General features: G+C 40.2%; 1 protein-coding gene across 1 annotated transcript in view; it reads left to right on the top strand.

The window, feature by feature from the left end:
• Window positions 1-24,821, top strand: part of CTNNBL1 (catenin beta like 1) — a 157,286-nt gene that overhangs the window by 6,300 nt on the left and 126,165 nt on the right. The gene's annotated exons all lie outside the window — the stretch shown is intronic.

The raw sequence follows: 24,821 nt of genomic DNA, 5'->3' as shown, positions 1-24,821 counted from the left end.
TTCTGTTTCATCTCTTGAGTGGTTTCTTTCTTAAGTTCATTTCCTCTCTTTGCAACTTTCTCGTCCTCTTTCTTCCTGGTGCATTCTCTTCATACTCACAGAACACATTTATGTGCCTTCTCATACACTACACAGTTAACTTAGAGGCAGGGACCAGCACCTAGCAAAGTGTCTCACCCATAATTGATATCTCATGAATGGTTGTTTAAGGATTGAGTGAGGGAAGCAGTATATACCTTCAAATATGTTCTGGTTATTTCCCCTTTTGGAAAGCTTTTGTTCTGATAATCGCGTTTGCTTGCTGCCTTGTATGTCTTTGTTTTCATGTTAGACATCAAGAATGTTTCATGTTAGACATTCAAATATGTTACTTCAGTTTCTGAATTGTCTTCCTCTTCCATATCATCTCTTGATACCCTTGCTGCAAAACCTACATTTTTTTAATATTTTATTTTGAATTAATGTTAAATTTACAGAAATTTGCAAAAATAGTAGAGAGTTTCTGAGTTTTCATATACTCCTCACCCCGCTTCCCCTAAAGTTAACATCTTCTGTAACCATAGTATGATGATCAAAACCAGGAATTCATAATTCTAGTAATTAAACCACAGACTTAATTCGGATGTCACCAGTTTTTCCACTAATGTCCTTTTCCTGTTTTAGGATCCTATCCAGGGTCCCACATTGCAGTTACTTGTCATTGTCATTTTCATTGTCTTTTATGATCTCGACCTTTTTGAAGAGTACTGGTCAGTTGTTTTGTAGGATGTCCAAAACCTGCATTCTTGGAGGTGCCAATACCCTCTGCCAAAGATTTTCTTGAGCCTCATTACTCTTTTTTTTTTTTTAAAGATTTTATTTATTTGACAGAGAGATAGCGAGAGCAGGAACACAAGCAGAGGGAGTCGGAGAGGGAGAAGCAGGCTTCCCTCGGAGCGGGGAGCCTGATGTGGGGCTCGATCCCAGGACCCTGGGATCATGACCTGAGCCGAAGGCAGACGCATAATGACTGAGCCACCCAGGCCCCCCTCCCTGAGCTTTATTACTCTTGACTCTTCCTTAGAGTGATTCTATAATCTTGTACCTCATCATAGATGAACTCATCCATTCTTCCATCTTTCAGCACCTCAGTATAGACAATTGTTAGCTCTCTGGCCATGATCTAGGTTTCATGTATCTACTGAACATTCTGGCCAGATGTTCTGGGGTCACGTAATTCTCTGTATCTCTCCACCTGCTCCACCACCTACCCCCAATTCTGCGTTTTAGTCAGGGGTGTCTCTGTTTTGCAGACTTTAAAGAAGCCTTGGAGCTATTTCTCAAAGATGAAAGACAAGGTTTTTTTCCTCATGGATCATAAGATCCTGTGAACAAAGAGGTCTAGCTCCTTTTTCAGGGGTCAAGACGGTGTCAGGATCTGAAAATGTTTAAGCCACAGTTCTTGCTCTCATGCAGCTTGCAGTCTAAGGGTGGCATCCCACAGATTTGAAAACTGATACTCCAGTACACAGCATCATTGCTGTTACAGAAGAATGAACAAAATTTGGTGGCACAGGCAGGAGCAGCTCTGTCATCAGGAAAGCTTTGCAGAGAAAGCGTTACTTCTTCAGTTTTCTCTTTATTCCTTCCTATTTCAGCTGCCACCATCATAGTTTAGACTCTTGGAACCTTTGTCAAATAAGTAGCTTTCTGGTTGGTCTTTTTACTTTTGTGGATCGCGTATTGGCATGGTGAACATGGGTTTATTTCTTCTATAGGCCAACAGAACAGTTTTCACCGGTCATAGACTTCAGTCCTATCTATTTCAGCTTCCTTGGAGGTAGGTTTTAATGAGATGCCTAATTTTGGAGGTGAACTTGAGGAAGACAGCCATACCTTTCTGCAGTCCCTCACTAGGTGTCGTTTAAATTGGGGGATGGAGGGACGCCTGGCTGGCTCAGTCAGTGGAGCATTCTTGACTCTTGATCTCAGGGTCGTTAGTTCAAGCCCCACGATGGGCATAGAGCTTACTCAAAAAAAATAAATTGGGGGATTGAATTTATAAAATTTACACCAATAGAGAAATTTTCAGATGTAAAAATAACTACATTGGAGAATGTGGATGGCTCAGAAAAGCCTGTCAGCTCTATTGGAGAGAATAATTCAAGGCACGTGCCCTCTGAGTGTGTCCGTTAGGTGTCTTTTAATGTTAGTGTAGTGAATGGACACTAACTTGGGGTCAGACTGCCTGTGTTTAAATCCCACCTCTGCTATTTGCTATCCATGTGTCCTTGGGTCAGTTAATTAACCTCTATAACCCTTAGGTCTTCATCTTTAAAATGGAGATTTTATAACAGTGTATCTCTGCCCACCATTTAAAAAAAAATCTCCATTTTACCATCTGTTTTTAAATAAAGGATTAAATAAGACAGGGTGGGTAGTGCTAAGTAGTATATAGTAAGCGCCCAGTAAATGTTAGCTGTTAATTTTTAATTATTGATATGATTACAATCAACACACATGCTGTAGCAAAAGAAAAAAATGTTTTTTTTGAATTCTACAAAGCTGCCTCAGTATTCCCAAGGTCGTTGGTCCCTTGGAGATTAAGGTTTAGAATGCTATAAAAGGAAATGAGAACAGTTTGTCACCCACACATGCCACAGTATAGAACTGTTCTCAGTAGATTAAAGCACAACCCTATTCCACCACAGTTAGCAGTCATTGATATCAAGAATTATATCATCAACACAGTAATTCTTTTCCCCAGGTCTCTTTAATATTGCTGAGATATCTCAGTGTTCCCCTTTTCTGGTGCCTGAAATCTCATTTACAAATCACTCCTTTCTTTTTCTTTCTTTCTTTTTTTTCCCCTAAGGTTCCCAAAGGAAGTGGTTAGTTTTGGTTTGAGTCTTGTATGGCTATAGAGACATTGGAGTTAGGAAAAGTATAGCAGAGATCCTCTTACTTTTTCCAGAGTCAGCCATTTGATTCTAGTATTTCAGCTGAGTAGTTGAAAGCCATTTTCTTTTCTGTAGTGTTCTAGGAGTGACTGATCTGAAAGTGTGTTGGCCTAAATTTTAAAACCCCATCTCCATTGTGGGTTGGTAAATAGAAACTAGATTATCTTTGTCCTGAGTTCAGTGAAAGATCTAGTGAGACTACCACAGTATATTTTCATCTGTTAACTCATTTTAGATTATCAGTTGCCTGTGAGCAGATATCTGCTTGGGCTCCTTAAACTTCCCTTCAACTATTTGAATTGAGAAGGATTTGACATCAAGCACAGAGTATTATGATGCTTCCCTCCGAATATGTCTGACTATATTCTAAAGGCAGGTGTGCTTGTTTATTGAACAGATTGTTTGGCGTTCTTTTTTTTTTTTTTTAAGATTTTATTTATTTATTTGACAGAGAGAGAGCGAGCGCACAAATAGGCATAGTGGCCAGGAGAAGGAGAAACAGGCTCTCTGCTGAGCAGGGAGCCCGATGCGGGGCTCGATCCCAGGACCCTGGGATCATGACCTGAGCTGAAGGTAGCCACTTAACCGACTGAGCCACCCAGGCGCCCCTGTTTGGCGTTCTTTTTTTTCTTTCTTTCTTTTTAAATTTAAATTCAGTTAATTAACATATAAAGTATTATTGGTTTCAGGGGTACAGGTCTGTGATTGATCAGTCTTATATAATACCCAGTGCTCATTACAACATACACCCTCTCCAGTGTCCATCACTCAGTTACTGTATCCCTCCACCCCCCTCCACTCCAGCAACCCTCAGTTTGTTTCCTATGATTAAGAGTCTGTTATGGTTTGTCTCCCTCTCTGGTTTCATCTTGTTTCATTTTTTCCTCTCTTCCCCTATGATCTTCTGCCTTGTTTCTTGAATTCCATATATCAGTGAGATCATATGATAATTGTCTTTCTTTGATTGCCTTACTTTGCTTAGCATGCTACCCTCTAGTTCCATCCACATTGTTGCAAATAGCAAGATTTCATTTTTTGATGGCTGCGTAATATTCCATTGTGTGTGTGTGTGTGTGTGTGTGTGTGTATGGCATTCTTTATGTATATATATATGTATATATATATACACACACACACACACATATATATATATATATATATATACACACACACATACACACACACATCTTCTTTATCCATTCATCTATCAATGGACATCTGGGCTCTTTCCATAGTTCGGCTATTCTGGACATTGCTGCTATAAACATCAGGGTGCAGGTGCCCCTTTGGATCACTACCTTTGTATCTTTGGGGTAAATACCCAGTAGTGCAATTGCTGGCTTGTAGGGTAGCTATATTTTCAGCTTTTTGAGGAACCTCCATACTGTTTTCCAGAGTGGCTGCACCAGCTTGCATTCCCACCAACAGTATAGGAGGGTTCCCCTTTCTCCCCATCCTCGCCAACATCTGTTGTTTCTTGACTTGTTAATTTTAGTGTTTGGCATTATTTATGTGTTTGTTTTATTAATACATAAAATTGAGGATTACATTTTTTATTTGACCCCCTCCCCAGTTAAGAGCAACTAAGTTAAAATTACTTTTGGAATTTTTAATAAATGTAAGCATTAACAGTACATCAGTCTCCTGCTGGTGTATCATGTTGGAATTCTATTTTCTTCACAGCTTTGGATAAAATAGAAGAATTGTGGTTAGAGTTTGTCTTGTTATCTTTTACTGGCCTCTTCAAACATTAATACTTCATGGGAACAGCTAATAGCTTATCATTATTAATGATAAGGGAAATTTGAGCATTTTAAGGGTACATAATTTTTGACAGAGAAGCTGAAACATGGAGTGGGGGCTCTGGCCAGGAGCAACTGTTGCGCAGAGGAAGGTAAAGATGCCAAAGAATCAACAGAATGCTAAAATGCAGCAATAAAGAAATAAGAAAAAGACATTATCATTGATGAATTGGGGGTTGTCGTGAAAAGAAATCCACATTAAGGTTCCTTATTTATTTATTTATTTATTATTTTCAAAGATTTTATTTATTTATTTATTTGACAGAGAGAGGGAGAGGGAGCGCACAAGCAGGGGGAGAGGGAGAGGCAGGCTCCCTGCTGAGCAGTGAGCTGCAGGTGGTGCTTGATCCCAGGACTCCGGGATCATGACTTGAGCAAAGGCAGATCCTTAACCAACTGAACCACCCAAGTGCCCCTGAGGTTCTTTTCTGAAAAAGGTGATATGGGTTGTATTGAATTGCACTAACTCCTCTTTTATCTGGTGTCTTTGGAAAATGTGGCACTCCTCATGAACAGATTTTCCACATAGCAGAAACTTCCAAGTGGAGCAAGAGTGCCAGAACAAGAACTTCCTCTTTTTACAAATGGGGAAGGCATGGCACAGGGACGGAGAGTGGCTTGCCTCCGGTGATAAAATGGGGTTCAGAACAGAACAGTGCTTTTTTCCATATCCAAAACTTGAATTTTTCATCATTTTGTTTGGAGTTCTTTCTAAAACAAACATTCTTGCCTTTCTCAGTAGGTCAGACTGTTGTCTTAGGGTCATTATTATGAATACATGTTAATTGTGCCCAGATTCTCTCATGATCTTTTGAAGTGTGGAAAGTTTTTACTCCTGTATTAAAACATTGGGAGTGTTACAGAGAAATTTTGAGTTCTTGTGCCTATTGTTTACAGTTTTTCTTGCTTTTCTTTGGTGTAGCTGTCACTTCTTAGTGGTGTTATTTGTTTAATAGGATAAAATAGGATAAAATCTAACCTCTGAGGCCCCTTTTGCTTTCTTTTCACAGTGTCCTGAAAAGTTGTGGTTGTTGGATGATGAATGAAGCATTAGTATTCTTGGTCATCTTTGGATGAACTGTAAAATTTTAGGGCTCTTCTATTAGTTACTGAAGACTGTAAGATACTAGAGATCAAATTAGTGTAACCTGTCTTCATTTTTCATCCAGCATTTCTTCTAGATCTCTTTGCCCACCACTGCCATCTTGGGGACTGAAGAATATCTGAGCAATTACTAGTGCTCACTAATCATGAGTCTTTCAAGAGAAACTAGCACTCACAAACAAGCTTAACCTGGCCTTCTGTGGAGTGCCCCTTTCCTTCATGGCTGCTTATCTTTCTGGAGGGGAGCCATTTACCTGTCTGATGGCCTTGACACTATATCTTTAAGCTAGTCTTATATCCAAATTCACACACCCACTGGCCCAAGAAATCTAAATCGTAGCAATCACCCGAGACCCCATGTGTTTGTTCCTGACCTTTTCATACCTCTGCCCTGTTTCTGTCTTGTGCTTTGCTCTTGGCTCTCTCATTTTCTCTCTCTTTTTTCCTCCTCCCAAGTATGTACATCTGTTCTCTGGCTCCCAACTGCTGCCTCATCTAGAAGGACTCCGGCCGACTGGGCTGTGGCTGCCTTATATGGTAAAGCCTGCCTTTGCTGGACCTTTAAGACCCAACCTTTGGGTCTTGGCCTCAGCCATTGGAAATCACTGTTGCTAGCTCATCTGATCCTCCTGTGAAAGGACAATTTGGGCAACATTCTATCCAAGAGGCTTGCAAATTTTCAAATTCTGCAACTTTGAGAATCTACAAGTTCATCTTGGTCTTGTCTTTGCCATTGTTCCTCATCATTCACCAGGGGTTGGCAAAGAACTAACCAGTGTTTCTACGCATTGTGAAACATGCTGACAGCCTGTGAGCCAGTCTCGATTTTGGAGGGTTAGTAAATTTCATTTAGATTAGTGATCCATATTGAACCTTCCCTTCTTTAATTATTCAACAGATACTTATTAAATGCCTACTAAATGCAAGTTGTTATACTAGACACTGAGACTAGATATGCACAAGACATTTGGAGTACCTTGTCTTTATGAAACTTATATCCAGGGAGGCAAGGCAGACAATAAACAAGAAAAACAAATACAAATAAGTAAGAACTCCCACACAAGCAAACAAATACTACACAAAACCAAGATAATTTCAAATAGGGATATGAAGGGGAAAAAATGGGCTGATGTAATAGAGTGATGGTAGAGCATCAGAAGGTTCTAAAAGGCCTTTTTGAGGGGGTAGCATTTGAATTGAGAACTGAATGATGAGAAAGATCCAGCTCTATGAAGAGCTGTGGGAATAGCAGCCTAGGCCTAGGAAATATGCAGTACAAAAGCCCTAAGGTGGGAACAAGCTTGTCATGTTTGAGGCAAATGGCTAGAGCATGGTGAGTGAGGAGGAGACAATTAAGGACAGAGGTCAGCTGTGGGGAGGGGAGGTAACCTTAAAATGTTTGGATTTTGTTGTCAGTACAGTGGGAAGCCATTAGGGGTTTGAAGCTGTGGAGTGCCACAGTTTGGTTTATGTTTGAAAAGAGCACTGCATCTGCAGAATGTAGAATAGATTGTAGGGGAGCAGTCTGGCCAGCTTAGGTGTTCAAAGTGGGTAGAATTCACCTTTGTGCTGCAGCCCCCTGCAGCCGAAGCTCTGCTCTCCCTAGGATAATTGCTTTCCCACCTAGGTTGTTTTCAGAATCTCCCAGTTCTAAACATTTAATCTATGTTCTGGCTTAATCAAGAAGCAACACTCTCCTCGTGCCAGGCTTGGCACAGAAAACATGGGCATGGTGCCTTTTGTTGAGCACCCTGGCCTGGAGAGAATGAAGAAAGCAGCCCCAGTGGACCCGAGGACAGTGCAGCTGACCTTCAGCACCTGGTAACTTGTAGGAAGCTTTGGAATCCATAAACTTTGTGTGCTTCTGCAAAACAGTTGCAGATGGTCTGGACTGATGATTAAATATCACTGCAGTCTCGCCCAGATCTGCTGTGGCCATCCTCTCTGCGTCTGGTTTTACATTACAGTGGGTAATTACAGGGGCACAGCTCTTTCTGGTTGGCTTAGGGGGAAATTTCAGTTTCTGCCAGTTGTGTCGGTGACTGCAGTGAGCAGTAGTTGTGAATGGCTACTTTTTGTTTTCAGAATTAAAACAAAACAAAACCCAACCAAACTTAAAAAGAACTCTCTTTAATGAAAGGGAATAATTGCCTGCCTTTGCTGTCTCTGCTGATTCTCCAGTGGAGTTTTGCCATCAGACTTGTCAGACTTGGTTGGCAGGGACTTCTTCTCCTGAGTTAGCACAGAGATCTGAATGGGCAGAGATAACACAAATAAGTACTGGTACAAGCATATCTGCAGAGGAACAGATTTCCCTCTGACCAAAGGTGCCATTGGTGGGCACCACCCTGATTCTCAGTGCATCTCTCACCACTGATGACAGGACTTTTCAGCAAATAAAAAGAATTGCTTAAGCACCACCTGAGCTGGGCAGTTTTTACAAGACTTTTGAGTTTCAAAGGCCCTCAGGCTGCTCAATCTGCCAGTGTAAAGTCACTGAGTATTATCTCCCTGGCTTCTTACTGGGGATCCTTATACCTCATTCAGCATAATGAACGTTGGGAGACAAATTGTGATTCTTCTACTTCTTTTTTTGCCCAAGATTTCTTCTTTCATTCCCACAGAACTTACAAGGACACAGAAAACTCAGTGGGGGAAGAAGAGATGGTGTCTGCCTTCTGGCCGACATGACTTATGCCAGTGGTTGCATGTGGGTTCCAGAATGAAGATTGCAAATCACTCTCCATCTTCTTGGAGCCTGTCCCATAATTAGAAGATTAAACATTTTGTTTAAATTAGTAATTTTCCCCCTACCTCCTCTGTGTGCTTAAAATCACCATTAGAGCAAGATGGAGACTGGTTGTTTGATATTGGGCTCCACGTGCTAGTTGTGATTGTCAGCAAGAGGTTCAGGAAGTCTTACTTTAATTAAAAAAGCAATTTTGGCCATGGTTCACCTTGTGTGAGGCAGAGGCACTTCTGATCATGTGAACTTTTCGATTGCTGAGTACAATGAGTAGAGCTTTCTTCAGGAGCGTGACACTGAGCCTAAAAGGACAGTATCAGGAGGCAGTGTGCAGCTGGCCTTGAAGTATTGCCTCTGCATTAATGGCAGATTTGCCTTCAATTGACAGATTGTGTTTGTGGGAAAAGAGGGTTACTTACAGGGATAGTATGGTCCTAATTTGAAGTGAATGAAAAGCAACTCATAGAGGAGCCCGTAGAAATTGTCATACTTTTAATGAAGTAAAACAGAATTTGTGTTTTCTACTCCCTGTGCCACCCCACCAAAAGAACAAAACAAAGGGCTGGGAACTGCCAGCCCACTAAGAGCCAGGTATTGTGCTGTTTGATTTATAGGTGTTAGTGCATTTCATCCTAAAAGCAACCCTGGGAAAGTCAGTATTCTTTTTTTTTTTTTTTTAAGATTTTATTTATTTATTTAAGACAGAGAGAATGAGAGAGAGAGAGCACATGAGAGGGGGGAGGGTCAGAGGGTGAAGCAGGCTCCCTGCCGAGCAGGGAGCCCGATGCGGGACTCGATCCAGGGACTCCAGGATCATGACCTGAGCCGAAGGCAGTCGCTTAACCAACTGAGCCACCCAGGCGCCCTGGGAAAGTCAGTATTCTTATTCCCATTTTATAGATGAGGAAAGGAAGGTCACAGAGGTTTAGTAACTTGCCCAAGGACACGAGGAAGTAGATGGCAGAATCTTTTCCCTAATTGAGGGCCCTGGTGGATGAAGGGAGCTTAAAAACAGAAATGCTTTAAGAAATAGAACGCAGCAGAATGCTACCATCACCCAGTCTTGTACCTGCCTCGAGTCTACCATGTGTATCATTCTTGTCCGGCAGAATACCATGCACTGGTTATCAAACCCAGGCAAGCAGAACACTCCCGTCAGTTACCAGTCCCGGGGGAGGACTCCAAATGCTTCTGCCCATTGCATCTTGGTATTGGAGTTGCCAGTGAAAACACCACGTGGTCAAATACTGGATGGAATGATGCTTTTTACTCACACAGAGAAGAGACAAAGCAAGACCAGCTCCTGGGATATATGTCAGTTCCTTGTGGCTAGTGGGGCCCTCGCCCTTCCTCTGAAGCTGGTGCAGGGCAGCGGCCTACATGCAGCCCTCTCGGCAGCAGAAGGACCCCGACCTGAAAGCTAGTGGTGTGCCTGAGGGACACTGATGTACATGCTTAAGCAGAGCAAAGGAATACTCACTGAGCATGAAACAGAGACAGACATTGTCACACAGGGTGATGAGCCTGGCACAAGCTGTATGGGCTCCTTACCTCTTGGTAAGGAAGTGTTCCAGGTCTGAGCCCCATTCCTATGCAGCCAAGTGGGGTTGGAAATACTGCATGCGTGGACTGCCTTTCCCAACAGTTCTGTACTGAAATTACTTGGTTTTGTGGCTTTCTTCCCATTAGACTTTGAATTCCTCAAGGACGGTGACCAGATCAGTGCATGCTATGTAGTAAATGCTCAATAAATGTCTGTTGACTGAAGAAAGGAAGAATAAGGGTAATAAGGAAGAAGGAATAAGGAAATGAATGAAGCAGTGAATCAATGATTAGTGGCTAGATTTGGTTCTCTTCCAGGTATCTTTTTATGTTGAGACTTAGCGCCTCCACAGTTGCCTTCTCTTTCTTGCCTCTTCTTTCTCAATGGAGAGAATAGATTAAGCTATGTTTGTGAGTGGCAGTGACCCGATCATTGCCTTAAAAAAACAAACAATAGATGATCTTCATAAAAGCTCGATTCTAATACTGTGGTAATCTGAGAGTTGATGGGCTTTTTTTTTTTTTTTTAAACTGGAGTTGTCTGACTCCAAAGCAACAGATTGATTGATCCATTTATTTGCCCAAGATTTCCTGCAAGTTTACTGTGGGCCATAATTGCTGTTTTCTCTTTACCCAGCCTTAGAGGCAAAAAGTAAGAGATAATACAAACAACAAGATTAGTTTTTATTTCATGTTGTTGTATCTGGCATACCTATTTCCATTTGATTTTTTTTTCTTATTTAACATGTATTAAGTACTTTTTCTGAGTTAGATGCTTCCTCACTAGGAGGGCTTTTTCTGGGGATGAGATGGTGATTTACCCAGGGTCACGCTCTAGTAACAGACTTGGATGTCTGATTACTGAAGTCCATTTTCTTCTCAGTGCACCAATCTCCCACCCCCCCCTTTTTTTCAAGGATTTTATTTATTTATTTGACAGAGAGAGAGTTAGCGAGAGCAGGAACACAAGCAGGGGGAGTGGGAGAGAGAGAAGAAGGCTTCCCGCCGAGCAGGTAGCCCGATGTGGGGCTCGATCCCAGGACCCTGGGATCATGACCTGAGCCAAAGGCAGAGCTTAACGACTGAGCCACCCAGGCGCACACCAATCTCCCCTTTTAATGGGACTAGTTTAGCATCAGTTTCCTATGTGCTTTATGTTTTGTACAGGCCTGGGACACACATTGGTTTCTAAAACAGAAAGTAGTAGAGCTGCTAAAAGTTCATGTAAGTTTAAGTAGCCTTGGGAAACAGATCTGTAGTAAGCACAGAAACTGAGTGTTTCAATCCCAGCCCCTCTATTTTCTAGCTGTTTGACCTTAGGCAATTTGCTAAGCAAGCCACCGGAGCCTTGGTTTCTTCACTTGAAAAAACAGGGAATGGGTGTTCCCTACCTAGCAGGGCTGTGAGAGGAGTAAAAAGATAACATAATAAGCACACAGTTAATGGTAACTATTACATAGCTTGGATGATCACTTGGTGAGGAAGCGGTGGAGGAATTCTTTATGGTTTCTTTAAACCCTAAGATTCTCTGACCTCAGTGCCTCCTAAGAAGCCCTTTGTGAGATTTATATCTGACTTTGCCTGTGGAGGCCCATCCTGGCTTATACGCAGCTTTGTTTAAAAGAGGTGGCCAAATTCCCTTGTGTGCAGGGTTTTTCAGCCAGTGTCTGTGTTTTTTGGTATGTTTGCCGGGATTCTCAAGTTTCTAAGTAATTTCAGTCTGAGACGAGTTGGATTGATGGCAGGCTGCTTTAACACAGGCGTTACAAATAAGATTAAGGGGTTGTTGTGAAGGTACCAGTGGAGCTCTGGGACCGGCTTTCTGGAGTCCTTCTAAATTGACAGCTAATGGGTAGTTTGCCTTGATGGCTCTCTCTGAGCTGGTTGTAACTGACTAGAGATTCATCCACAGAGGTAACTTTGCTTATGAAAATTCACTTTCCTTTCCTTTCTCCGAAAGTAAAGCTACCATAACGTGTAATAATGTCTTTGCATTGTGCAAAAAAACCATTTGCCTTTGCACTGTTTTCAGATACCTTTTTCTAAGGCAGCCAATTCTTTTTTTTTTAATTTCATTTTATTATGTTATGTTAGTCACCATACAATACATCATTAGTTTTTGATGTGGAGATCCATGATTCATTATTTTCGTATAACACCCAGTGCTCCATGCAGTACGTGCCCTCCTTAATACCCATCACCGGGCTAACCAGTCCCCCCCACCAAAACCATGTTTGTTTCTCAGAGTCCATAGTCTCTCACGGGTTCATCTCTCCCTCCGATTTCCCCCCCTTCATTTTTCCTTTCCTTCTCCTCATGTCCTCCATGCTATTCCTTATGTTCCACAAATAAGTGAAACCATATGATAATTGACTTTCTGTGCTTGACTTATTTCACTTAGCATAATCTCCTCCAGTTCCATCCATGTTGATGTAGAAGTTGGGTATTCATCCTTCCTGATGGCTGAGTAATATTCCATTGTATACATGGACCACATCTTATTTATCCATTCATCTGTTGAAGGGCATCTCGGCTCTTTCCACAGTTTGGCTATTGCGGACATTGCTGCTGTGAACATTGGGGTGCATATGGCCCTTCTTTTCACTACATCTGTGTCTTTGGGGTAAATACCCAGTAGTGCAGTTGCTGGGTCATAGGGTAGCTCTATTTTTAATTTTTTGAGGCACCTCCACACTGTTTTCCAAAGTGGCTGTACCAGCTTGCATTCCCACCAACAGTGTAAGAGGGTTCCCCTTTCTCCACAACCTCTCCAACATTTGTTGTTTCTTGCAAGGCAGCCAGTTCTTAAGGTTTTTTTTTTTTTTTTTTATATACCATAAGCCTGCCAAGCTTCAAAGAAAACTTTAAAAAGGGGAGAGATGATTCACATTATTTTATTCTTTATTTATATTTCTGTATAAGACAGTTATTTGATTGTCTTAATCCTTGGTAGAGTCCCTTCCTGCCCAGCAAAATATGCGTTTTGCCTTATCTGGTCTACTAGATGCTACTGCTAGGAAGTTGAGTGTCCTAAAATGTTCTTGAAGTGAACAGTTCTTAGTTTAAAATCACTTTAAAGTCAGTTTTATAGCCTTCTTGCAAGAGAATTGTGGTGGGGATAGGAGCTTGCAGGGGGAGTTTGTAGGGCAAGAGGCATTCACCCAGGCTCCTAGAGAATTCCTTTTGATCATATTCCATGTGGCCAGGTGGTCAATGTTCTTTCTTTGTTCCAGGTGGAGGAAATATTTCTGACTCTAAGAATAACTCATTCTCCATACTTGTCTTTATTGGGAATGGAGGTGCTTTGCTGACTTCAGTGGTTTGTAAAGCTTCTAGAAATAGTAAAACCTTTGAGTTGAGGAAAATAAAGTGCATCTTAGACAAAGGTAGACATGAAAGCATCTCTTTTCATTGTTTTTGATGGGCTCATCAACAGGCATGTAGTGAGGCCATAACACCAGATACTTTGTTCAAGCTGAAAGAGGTAATTTGGCACTAGAAAGAAAGTATATTATATAATCATGCTATGTTTTCAGACTTTAAAGTATTACCCATAATATTGAAAAATATTCTTTTTAACAGGATACTCAAGGTAAAGTTTGATATGAGTTCTTTCTTCCTTGAAATAAATGTGTCAGCTATTGTGTAACAGACTTATGTGGATAAGTTTTAACTTTTAAAACAAGTAATGGTAATAGCTAATGTCCTAGGCTCCTGGGATCAAAACTGTGTCAGAACCGTTAAGGAATTAATGAGCAACTGTGAAAGACCTTGATTATGTAAATGAATAAAATTATTTCTTACTTATGATTTGGTTCTCACTAATTCAGTCCCAGGTTATTCATCCCCCCTCCTTCCCATTTTCTCAACACATCTTCACTTTTCTTTTCTTTCCTATCTGTGTTCCTGAGAGTATACATCCTTTCTCCCCAACCACTCTTTCTGTTTGAAAGAGGAATGAAGTTTTAAGTCTTGGCAATGACCTCAGAGGCAACTTATAGAAAAGGTAATTAAAGATTACCTTGCCCCACTTTAGTCTTAATGAAATTGTCCATTGCTACAGGCAATATTCCACTGGCTGGAATCTTCTCTGTCAGCATAATTACATGTAACAGGTGTGCCATATTACGTGCAAAACCACTCTGTGGGGCTGCTGGTTGCTGAATGAATACTCCATCTCTCCCCAACCTCTGTGACGAGCGCTTATAGTGTATCTAACCTTTGTGTCACCCGAAATAATAAAGTGAACTTACTGTATCTGAGCTTTGGTTTAAAACTATAAATAATTTAGAATAGCATTGCCATAGTAATTTGTTATTTAATGTTTAAAGATTCAGAGTGGACTGGGTGGGTTCCCCAAATGGTCTGGGGGAGGAAGTTCTTACTGCAGTCTCCATGTAGATGGCACTAAGCTATTACCAATGGGCAAGGAGCAATGACAGAAAAGAGCTTTCCTGGTTAAAGCCATAGAAAAGTAGCAGAAGAGACTTTAATGTTGGTTGAAAGACGATCGCAACAGAGAGAGATGATGAAAATTATGCTTTTAAGATGATAGTTTCTGGGGTTGTGACTAAGAAAGGGATCCGAAGGTTGTGTGTACTGCTCCTGCAAAAGTGAGAGATTTCAGACCTAGTTCTGTCTATGACTTCAGGCTCAAGTCCTGTCACTTCCTTGAGTCTTGGTTTATTCATCGGGAAGTTACAAGGTTGTACTGATATTCTTTGTCTGAATCTGAGTTTTACTATTCTTATCCTTTATATTGGTGCCACCATTAGAGAATTAACTAAGCGATACATAAAATATAACCCAGGATGGCATAAAATGATCAAATACGTAGGTGCAAATAAATCCTGCCTGGCTGTAGGCACGCTAACGACCCAAGGACCTCTGAGAATATGTATACCTTATATACATTTGCTAATAATAATAAGTTATGATTCCTGGGTTTAGCTGGTTCATTGGTTTAGCTGTCCTCTTCCCCCTGTCTCTCACTGATTTAGCAACGTGGGTTGAGTGCCTGCTCTGATGTTGGGCACTGTTGGGTGCTGAGGTGTTAGCAGCAGGGGTCAGATCCCATGGTTCCTGCTCTTGAGGACCCAGTTCATGAATTAGTAGAGGAGGTGGAGATTTATTAATGCATGCATTATGTGCTGGTAGAGGTATAATATGATACACTGCTGAGGAAGCTCAGAGGTCTTACTAGAGTTTTGGGAAGACTCTTAGAGAAGGTGACCTTAGCGCTGGAGCTTAAGGCTGAGTAGGATTTCTCTAGAATGAAGGAGGAAAGGAAAGTGATCTGCTATTCATGGTAGCACAGTATGTATTTACCCCATTCCAGGGCATTGTTTAAATAGCCCAAGGTGACTCCTGGGTCCTTCCCTGAATCTTCTCTAATTCCCTTATTGGTTTTTTGTATAGCTGGGTTTCCAGACCCTGTACTATCCTTCTCATGCATTATTTAGATTTAATGCCTCCTTTTCAAGTGTGGTGGCTAATTCAGTGCTGCAAGACTGTAGCCAAATTGGATGTTATACTTCTAATAGTGTGACCTTAATATGCATTAGCTTTAAAAATATTTAAAGTTGGTCATCCTGTTGATTCATTCAATTGGAGGTTTACTGAAGCCATCAGCTCTTTTCTGACTGAATTGTTTTTAAGTCACAATTCCCCTGGTGGGGACTTTATATATTTGCTATTTTGAATTTAAACAAAGGACTCCACAGTGCTTATACTTTTTTGGTTCAACTAATTATGGTTCTACCTATCTGTGCTGCCATTCATCCACATTTCTCTTTCTGCCTGCTTGAGTAACTTTGTGAAAGATCGTGTTGAGATAAAGGTGTTGTGAACCCTTAACCTTAGTGAGCTGCAACAACATCAAGGAACTGCAACCAGTGGGGCATGACTTGCTCTGCGTGATTCCCTGCTAGCTTCTAGTGGTCCCCCTTTTCTCCAAGTGTGTGCATAACTGTACCATTTTGCCAAATTTACTTCAGATCTTTTAAGAAATAAAATTTTATAAATACAGTTGAAGTCTCCTGTATACCCTCCCCTAATCCCATTTTATTGTGTGTCCCTCCCTAATCCAGTTTATTACCCTTTTAGAAGCAATCACTGTCTTGAATTTGGTGATTATTATTCCCACCATTTTTTTATTATTATGTGTGCAACCAGTGATGATTGAAATTTTCTTTTCTTTTTTCTTATTACAAATATGTTCCAGTGAACATTCTTTAAGTATCTCTTCGTGCATATGTCTGAGAATTTCTGTAATATATATATACCTGGGAGTAGAATTGCTGGGGCAGTCAGAATATATGCATTTTCAGTGTTATTAGGTATCACCAATTAGACCTATACTCATTTACACTCCTATCAGCAAGTTTTAACAGCTCCTGTTTCTCCACATCTTCACCAACACATTGCTAGATTTTAATTTTTTCATTTTTGGCCAATCTGATATCTTATGGTTTTTATGTGCATTTTTTTGATTTCTAGTAACATTGGGTCCCTTTTTATATGCCTATGGAATGCTCAGTGTTTTTTCTTTTGTGATCATAATTGTGATAACATTCCTTGTCAAAAGCTGATTTTAAGTAATTCTAAAAGTGTTGTATATATAGGACTTTGCTTTAGCAATCATTAAGAGAAATTTAAGCTTTGGTTCTAGCACCTTTTCAAAGTGCTGTATCTTTATCTTATTTAATCTTACTCTCCGTTATCTTACCAAAGACAATCCTGTGAGGTAGAGCAAGGGCAGAGCATTTTTATAAATGCTGCACTGATAAGTCAAATGACTTATCTAAGGTCATGTGACTCTTAAGTGATTCACAAGAACCTAGATTTTTTTCTGATTATTGGTTTGCTGCTCTTTGCATTGTACTATGCTACTTCTTTTAGATCAGTGCAATTCTGTTGTTATTGTTGTTTGGATTGATGTCTGATATTCCCTCTAGCACCTAATGGAGTGATGTTCAAGTTCTATTAGCTTAGTAAACACTCCTTAAGTGAATGAATGAATGATGATGGTTCTGGTGTAACTGACAAAACATTCATAATAAGTCTGCTAAAATGGAGGTAGTTTACCTTCCAATGATTTTACAAGTATCTGCCTCTGTTAGCCTTGATAAATAAAGAAACTGAATCAACATTCAGCTTTCTGATGCAGCTGCAGAATTAATCAGAGAAGATGTCAAAGTAAATCATGGATGCTAAAGTATAGTTTGTACTTTTAAAAAAAGAAATCTACACACCCTTTGGAGGTGAGATGAATATATATTCAGGCTTTAACAAGAAGTAAGAATTTTTTTGGTGGGGAAAATTGATTAAGTAGAGTCTTGATGACTAGTGATTTAAATCATAAATCACATCCATGTTACTTGTCAGCCAATCAGATTATAGATCTTAAGTGAGAGTCTTGGTGATTTTAATTTTTGATACATTGATTTTTTTCCCCCCTCCTTGTGGGCAGTTAAAACCCATGTTCTCCAGTAATTATTGTGTTCTCAGTACCTGTTGTTTTTTTTTTTTTAATTGGGAATTAAGTAAATGAGAGTTCTGTTTTATATTTGCAATAACTTTGCTTTGAGATTTTGCGTTTCTGGTACTTGGTTTTTCTTCCAGAAAAAAAAGGTAGTGAATTGCCATGATTCATTGATTTTTTTTTTTTTTTAAGCTTTAAGTCTTGTAAAGACATAATATGTAATTGTATATGAATACCTGGAATATTTCTCAGATATTTCTTAAAATATGTGTGATAATCCCTTGTTGATATAGCACTTTATAGTTTACATAGGGCCCCTTTGTAAGGTGTTTTAGTCATCACAACAATCCTTTGCGTTGAGGTAGGTAGCATTTTCTGTCTCTGATGGCTTTGATCCCGGATTATGAACTTTGGCTGATGGTAGTTGCAGCATTAGAGACTGTGCGCTTTTTCAGTTCTGGTGCCTTAAGCAAATTTGCAAGGGAGCCCTGATGTTAACTTTGGCAGGTTTCATGCCTGCAAATATTGATTGAGCCAGAAGTCCTAGTTGTAAAATGTCACCAGTGAATGTGCAGCCCGCAAAGGCAAGGGAAACTCATGACTACAGCTCACCTGTGACTTCCGGGTCAGGCCACTCACTACCATCTGGGAAAAATGAATGTTTGAAAACTTCCTTTTATTCTGACAAAATGTAATCAGGCGAGGTTAACAGCAGATGATTTCTGAGCATTTCAAATTGGTTATACCAATCCGTCCACAGCCTGGGTTTGTGACATTCCGTATGTCTAATTACCTTTAGAGGTATCAGAAGGCTTTAAAATTATGAAGCCTAATGGCAGGAAGGAATTTAATCATGTGTATACCTACCTTTCCCCCTTGTATGCGCCCCCCCATATTGAAAGTATTTATTCTGAAAAAGAAAAGGCAATGATAGAGGAAGAAAGAAATAGGATTACTGTCTTGAAATAATCCAAAGATTTTTTTTTTTAAAATGTGAGAGTGGGACTAATCATGTTTATATTGCTTTAAAGAGAAAGATTAAGGACCAAGGAAGAAAGTTGTAAGTTGTAAGGTTTCTCCTCAATTTAACAAACTCTCTGAGTGATCCAAAGATGGAAGGGGCACAATTTAGGGAGGGGTTAAGTTTCTGGTCACTGGAAGTGTTAGGAAGCCCAGCTTATACCCAGTGAAGATGTTTTAAAGGGGATTCAAACCTCAGACGATTGGGTTAGGTTCAAGGCTTCCTAAAGTCTGGATGTCTCTAGCGTTTCAGAATTACTGCAGGAGGTTGTGAATCCATACAGATGTACACAGGCATTTTCTGTAGAATCAATCTTGGTCTCTCAAAATTAATCCTTCTCTCTCTCTCCCTGTCTCTCTCTCTCTCATACATGTAGGGGTTAAAAACACAAATGCAATGAAAAGTATTGCCAAATAGATAGTAATATATTTGTCACTGTGTTCTTTCTCAGTCATTGGATATTAAAAGGTACAGTAGGGGGTAGGGTCTGTCATATTTTGACATTAAAAAAAGATTTTCCTTTTAAAAAAGTCTGTTAATGGTCAACACCCTTTCCAACCTTGAGGTTCTTTGATTTTTGAATCAAATGTGTCCAAGAGAGGTGGGAAGCTACTTGTATTATCTTCTATGAGCCAAACTCTGCTGGGCACTTTAGAAACATTGGCCTTACAATGAATCATGGAACACTACATCAAAGACTAATGATGTAATGTATAGTGATTAACATAATAAAATAAAAAAAATTTTTAAAAAGAAACATTGGTGTTTGTGTGCTTAATATATACATATATACATAAATATATGAAAGTGGTTATTGTTTCTAGCTTATAGATTGAGAAAACTCAAGCTTAGAGGGGGTAAGTTATTTTCCAGAACTGCTAACTAAGTAGAGGGACTAGGATTTGAATTTAAGAAAATTTGACTCCTAAACTAATTCTCCATGTAGGGTATCACCAATTGCAAATAAGTTAGCTAGTTAGTATTGCAAAGTAGGAAAAGCACTATATTGGGACTTAGAAGCTTTGTATTATTGCCCATCACAGACAAATTGCTTAAAGCCACTGGGCTCAGATTTCCTTATTTCTATAAAGAGAGGGATAAACTAGATTACCCTTTGAGCTCAACTTTCTGAGTCTTTCCCATTGTTTGATATTTAGGAAATAGTACTTCATGACCCTAGTTGAAAGGCCCTTTTCTGAAGTTCTGAAGCTTCCTGGTGCTAGGTGAAAAATTCCTGGCTTATTATGATGTTATAGAAGATTTTCTTTGACTTTTTCCATTTTTTAATAGAATTGAACATATTTTTTCTTCCATTAACATGAAAGTACATTTTATGAAAATCACCTCCTCCTAACCCAGGTAACTTGGAATATTGAACTTACTTAGACACCCCCCCCCCCCATACACATCTCCACTGTTATATCCTGGTATAGATGTGCTCTTCACATTAATAATTGTGCTGGGTGTTTTCATAATTTATCGTAATGACGCCATTATTGCTTATTATAGAAGGCCCCTTTCTCCCACCCCCACCCCCAAGTCTAATTGAGGTCAAGACAAGACCATAAATGCGATAATATAGATTGCATGCTCAGAGGAAATGGAGTTGGTTTCATAGTGGAGTTTTAATTTAGGATTCGTTCTGGTGATGTAGCCTCTTCCTATGGTACATTACTCTGAGCCCAATATAACTGCATTTTCCCACAGCTCCTCATTATAGCTACAGCTTCTCACTGCTTTTTAATTAAGAAAAAAAAAATAGAGAGGGAGAGAGGGAAAAAGGAAACCTGCAGCTTAGGTTGGATATTGTCTGGGTACGCAGGGAGTATCCTAGGCAGATTACTTATTTAATTTTTTAACTCTTTCCAAGCTTTCATGGAGATGTCTTGATTTCTGTTTCCAGGGGGATGGATATAAATATCATCCATCACACATACACACACATACTAGGCTTCAAGATCTTTGGAAAGTGAAAGCTTCTCATATATATAATCTTGAAGCTTACCATAAGCTTTGAACAAGTGGAAATCCTTTATGTAACCTAGAAAGGCAACCAGCTGTGTGGTTGGATGGTGGCAAATGCTTAGTGAGCATTTATACCGCTCACCACCTATTGGGAGTAAGGCAGGGAATGTAGAAGATTTTTAAAATCGTTAAAGGCTGATGTTCTGGTACATCAGAAGTTAAGAGTTAATCATTTTTTCTCTAGTCTTGTGGGCAGCAGAAACAAAGAAATGACTTTATGAGGAACAGTTTCTTTTGTCATTCCTTCATCTTGAGGGATTCCAAACACCTTTCAGATACCAAAACAAATTAATCTCCAAAGGTGACTGGTAAGAATGGCTTAATCCTCTTGGGATTGGTTTTGTAAGACACAAGGAGAGCTCATGCCTGAGCTGTTGACCTCTCTGACAGGCTGGAGTGTTACATTCCCTTCCTGAATCCAGAGCCCTTTGGCTCTTCTGTAGTGGAATCGGTTTGACAGCTCTCAGATTCTTCCCCACTTATGTATTCTTGCTTTGTTTTGTGTAACTGATCACTCTCTCAGTAGCGAATATTGGTAAATATAATGTAGACGTTTATTTCCAGGTCAGGGTATTGTTAGCTTTATCATTTTTTTGTGGGGACCTTTCACAAATAGGACTTCAGCTTTCTATGAGTCCATATTTTATGTAGTGTTGCTGGAAAGACGGTTCCATTTTGGCTTTATCAGGGAACAGAAAGCCCTTGGATGAAAGTCCTCTAGACCTGTGGAGACCTGTGGTAGCCAGTATGGTAGCCGCGAGCTGTGTATGGCAGTTGGGCATATGAAATGGGGCTGGGGCTGGGTCTGGGTCGAGACACACTGTGAATGTAAAGTAATATGCCAAACTCCAGAGACTTATTTAGTATGAAAAAAAAGTAAAATATCACATTAGTAATTTTTAAAATACTGATTACATGTTAAAATGATAATATTTTAAATATATGGGATTAAAAATATTAAAATTAATTTCACCTGCTTCTTTTTACTTTTTAAAATGTGGCCCCTAAAAAATTTAAAATTACATCTATGGTTTGCATTTCATTTTTTTTTTTTTTTTTAAGATTTTATTTATTTATTTGACAGAGAGAGAGCGAGCGAGAGCAGGAACACAAGCAGGGGGAGTGGGAGAGGGAGAAGCAGGCTTCCCGCCGAGCAGGGAGCCTGATGTGGGACTTGATCCCAGGACCCTGGGATCATGACCTGAGCCGAAGGCAGACGCTTAACGACTGAGCCACCCAGGCGCCCTGCATTTCATTTTAATTGGGCAGCTATGTGCTAGACTGTTAAGCCCCTTGATAGCAAAGCAGCATTTGTCTTACATTTATGTCCCCAGTTGCCAGCACAGGCCTTATACATAGTTGGCATTTAATAAATATTTGTTAAAGAAATGAATCCCAGCCTTTATTCTTCAGAGTGGTCAAATTTCAGAAATGCGTAGAAACTTCTCTTTTTGGAGTGTTAGTATCTGAAAAAGAGACAACCCTTGTTGGGAAGAACAAAAGTTTTTAAAATTTTGCCTTGGGAGAAAAAAATGGCTGAAATAAAATATCTCTGGGCCTTTGAACAGCTTACCTATCTGTTAGAGGTGGGAGCTGATAACGTTGGTGAAGGAATCATGGCAGAGCACCCTAATGGGTTCTGCTCTGCTCTGCTGGAGAGTTGTCATGAGGGGAGCTCAAGCTGAATGTCTGACGGAGAAGGGAGTTGTAGAAACAGTGAACCTGGAATTTGCCCTCTTAGGGATGTTCTGCTTAGACTATTCCTTATGATTAACAGAGCTATTCTTGTCTCAAGAATCCATCCTGGCCCTTTCTGTCTCCATTTCCCCATTTAGACATGACCCAAATGGAAGCCTGGGACTGCCACTGGGCCACCTTATGACTTGAAGATCCTTTAAGCTCTGCAGTTCTTTAATACATTATTTGTTTTATGAATGGTTTACCAAATATTTTAATTTGGCCAGGGTCTTACATGACTTATATTTACGGGTATATGTTCTTGACTGAAAGTCCCTTGGGCCTATCTTAGTTAGGGTCCTGGAATCATGGTAGATTAGCACACTTCCCAGAGATCAGGTTCAACTTTGAGAAGAGACCAGGTTGTCTTTGCAAGAGTTTATTAAAGGATCTCAGGCGTCCCCTCTCCCTGCTTAGAAAATAGAACTGTTAACCTACTTCTCTTGCCCAGAGATGTGGTGAAGATTAAGAGAAATGCTTTAAGTTCTGCAGGAGGGAAGTGCTATTTCAGGGGAAATTACTAGAGGTCAAAGTGAAACTCTTCCCCTACCTTTGAGATGTTTGTTTTAAAAAAGTAGATTGGAAGATGTATTCCAAAGATGACACTGCCAGTATTCTTTCAGGTTTGCATTTCTTAACTATGGTGGTATTTAGCTTTTTCCTTTTAATTGTGGTCCACTGCCTTTTCTCTCTGCCCTCAGAGATAAACAATCCAGAAATCTCCTTTCTGTGGAGAACTATGGAGCCCGTGCTTTGATTTGACTGCTGCAGCAGCCTCACGCTAATCAGAATCGCAGCAGGCCTTGTTTTTTGCGCCTGAAAGAATTAGTGCTCCCAGGGGGCTGAAGTTCCTTACCTGCTGGGGAGCTACAGATTTCTGGTTTGAAGCCTGCCCTCCTTTAGGGATCAAGCTACCTTTCCTTTCTTTCTCACATGAAAACCACCACGTCCTTTTGCTTGTGGTCCATGGTACCCGGCATATTGATTTTCTTCTTTTTCTCCTCTTTTTCTAAGTGCCAGTATTGACAATAGATTTTTATAATTTTTGTGTTTATAAAAGTAGAGTGTTATCATATCAAATGATAATCTATCTCACGGAGGCTAGGAACAGAGTGAAAAATAGCAGGTGGTAACCTACAAACCAAATTGTCTAATGTGAGTTTTCTAAGCAGTGTCATATGCTTAGACTTACTGGCACACCTGGTATGTGGAACCAGCAGGGTATGTGAATATAGAGGGAAATGACTTTGCACACTGGGATAGTGCAGTTCAGTAGCAGTGTGGGTTATAAGTCACGAGGTGAGATGTGTAATGTGTATAGTAGAAATTTGTCTCTTATCACCACCAAACAACTTAGCAGGTTGGCAGCAAATGGGACATTCTCTTCTGTTGGTCATAATAAACCATGTCGCACCTAGCACACTATTAGTGTGTGTAGTTATTATAACATATAAAGAAAAGCTCGTTGAACCTAACACAGATGTCTTCTGTTGAGGAAGACAGAATCGTGTGTATTACCTTATAGTAATAATCTTTTATTTTTGTTTAGTACTGTTGTTTAGCGTTTTTTTTTTTTTAATATTTTATTTATTTATTTGACAGAGAGAGAGAGACAGTGAGAGAGGGAACACAAGCAGGGGGAGAGGGAGAGGGAGAAGCAGGCCTCCTGCGGAGCAGGGAGCCCGATGCGGGGTTCGATCCCAGGACCCTGGGACCATGACCTGAGCCGAAGGCAGACGCTTAACGACTGAGCCACCCAGGCGCCCCCCCCCTTTTTTTTTAAGACTTTATTTATTTGAGAGACAGAGCATGCGTGAGTGTGGGGTGGGGGGTGGGGGGTGGGGGCTGAGGGCGAGGGAGAAGCAGACTCCTCGCTGAGCAGGGAGCCTGATGCGGGGTTGATCCCAGGACTCTGGGATCATGACCTGAGCTGAAGGCAGAGGCTTGACGGATGGAGCCACTCAGGCGCCCTTCATTTAGCATTCTTTCACTAAAGTTTGCAACCTTTTGGTACAAGCTTCCAGTTATGAATAAGTTCTAGGAATCCAATGTATAGCAGAGTGACTTTAGTTAGCAATACTGTATTGTATACTTGAAAGTTGCTAAGAGAGTAGATCTTAAATGTTCTCACCACCAAAAAAAAAAGGTAATTTTGTGAGGTGATGGAGGTGTTAACTAACTTATGTGGTAATCATTTTGCAATATATATATGAATCAACTAATCACATTGTACACAATGTTATATGTCAATTATATCTTAGTGAAGCTGGAGAAAAAATGGTAAACATATACACACACACAAGCATCCTTTGAAGTTCACAGGGAAAAGGGTTATAATTTCCGTTTGCCGTTTGTAGATGAAGAAACGAAGGTTTAGAGAGGTTAATGACATGCCCAGAGCTGCACCAGTAGTAACCTGAGC

This window comes from Phoca vitulina, unplaced genomic scaffold (genome assembly GCF_004348235.1).
Source record: "Phoca vitulina isolate PV1807 unplaced genomic scaffold, GSC_HSeal_1.0 scaffold22, whole genome shotgun sequence".
Taxonomy (NCBI): domain Eukaryota; kingdom Metazoa; phylum Chordata; class Mammalia; order Carnivora; family Phocidae; genus Phoca; species Phoca vitulina.
The sequence above is the reverse complement of the archived record's forward strand: the minus strand, read 5'-3'. Positions and strand labels throughout refer to the sequence as shown.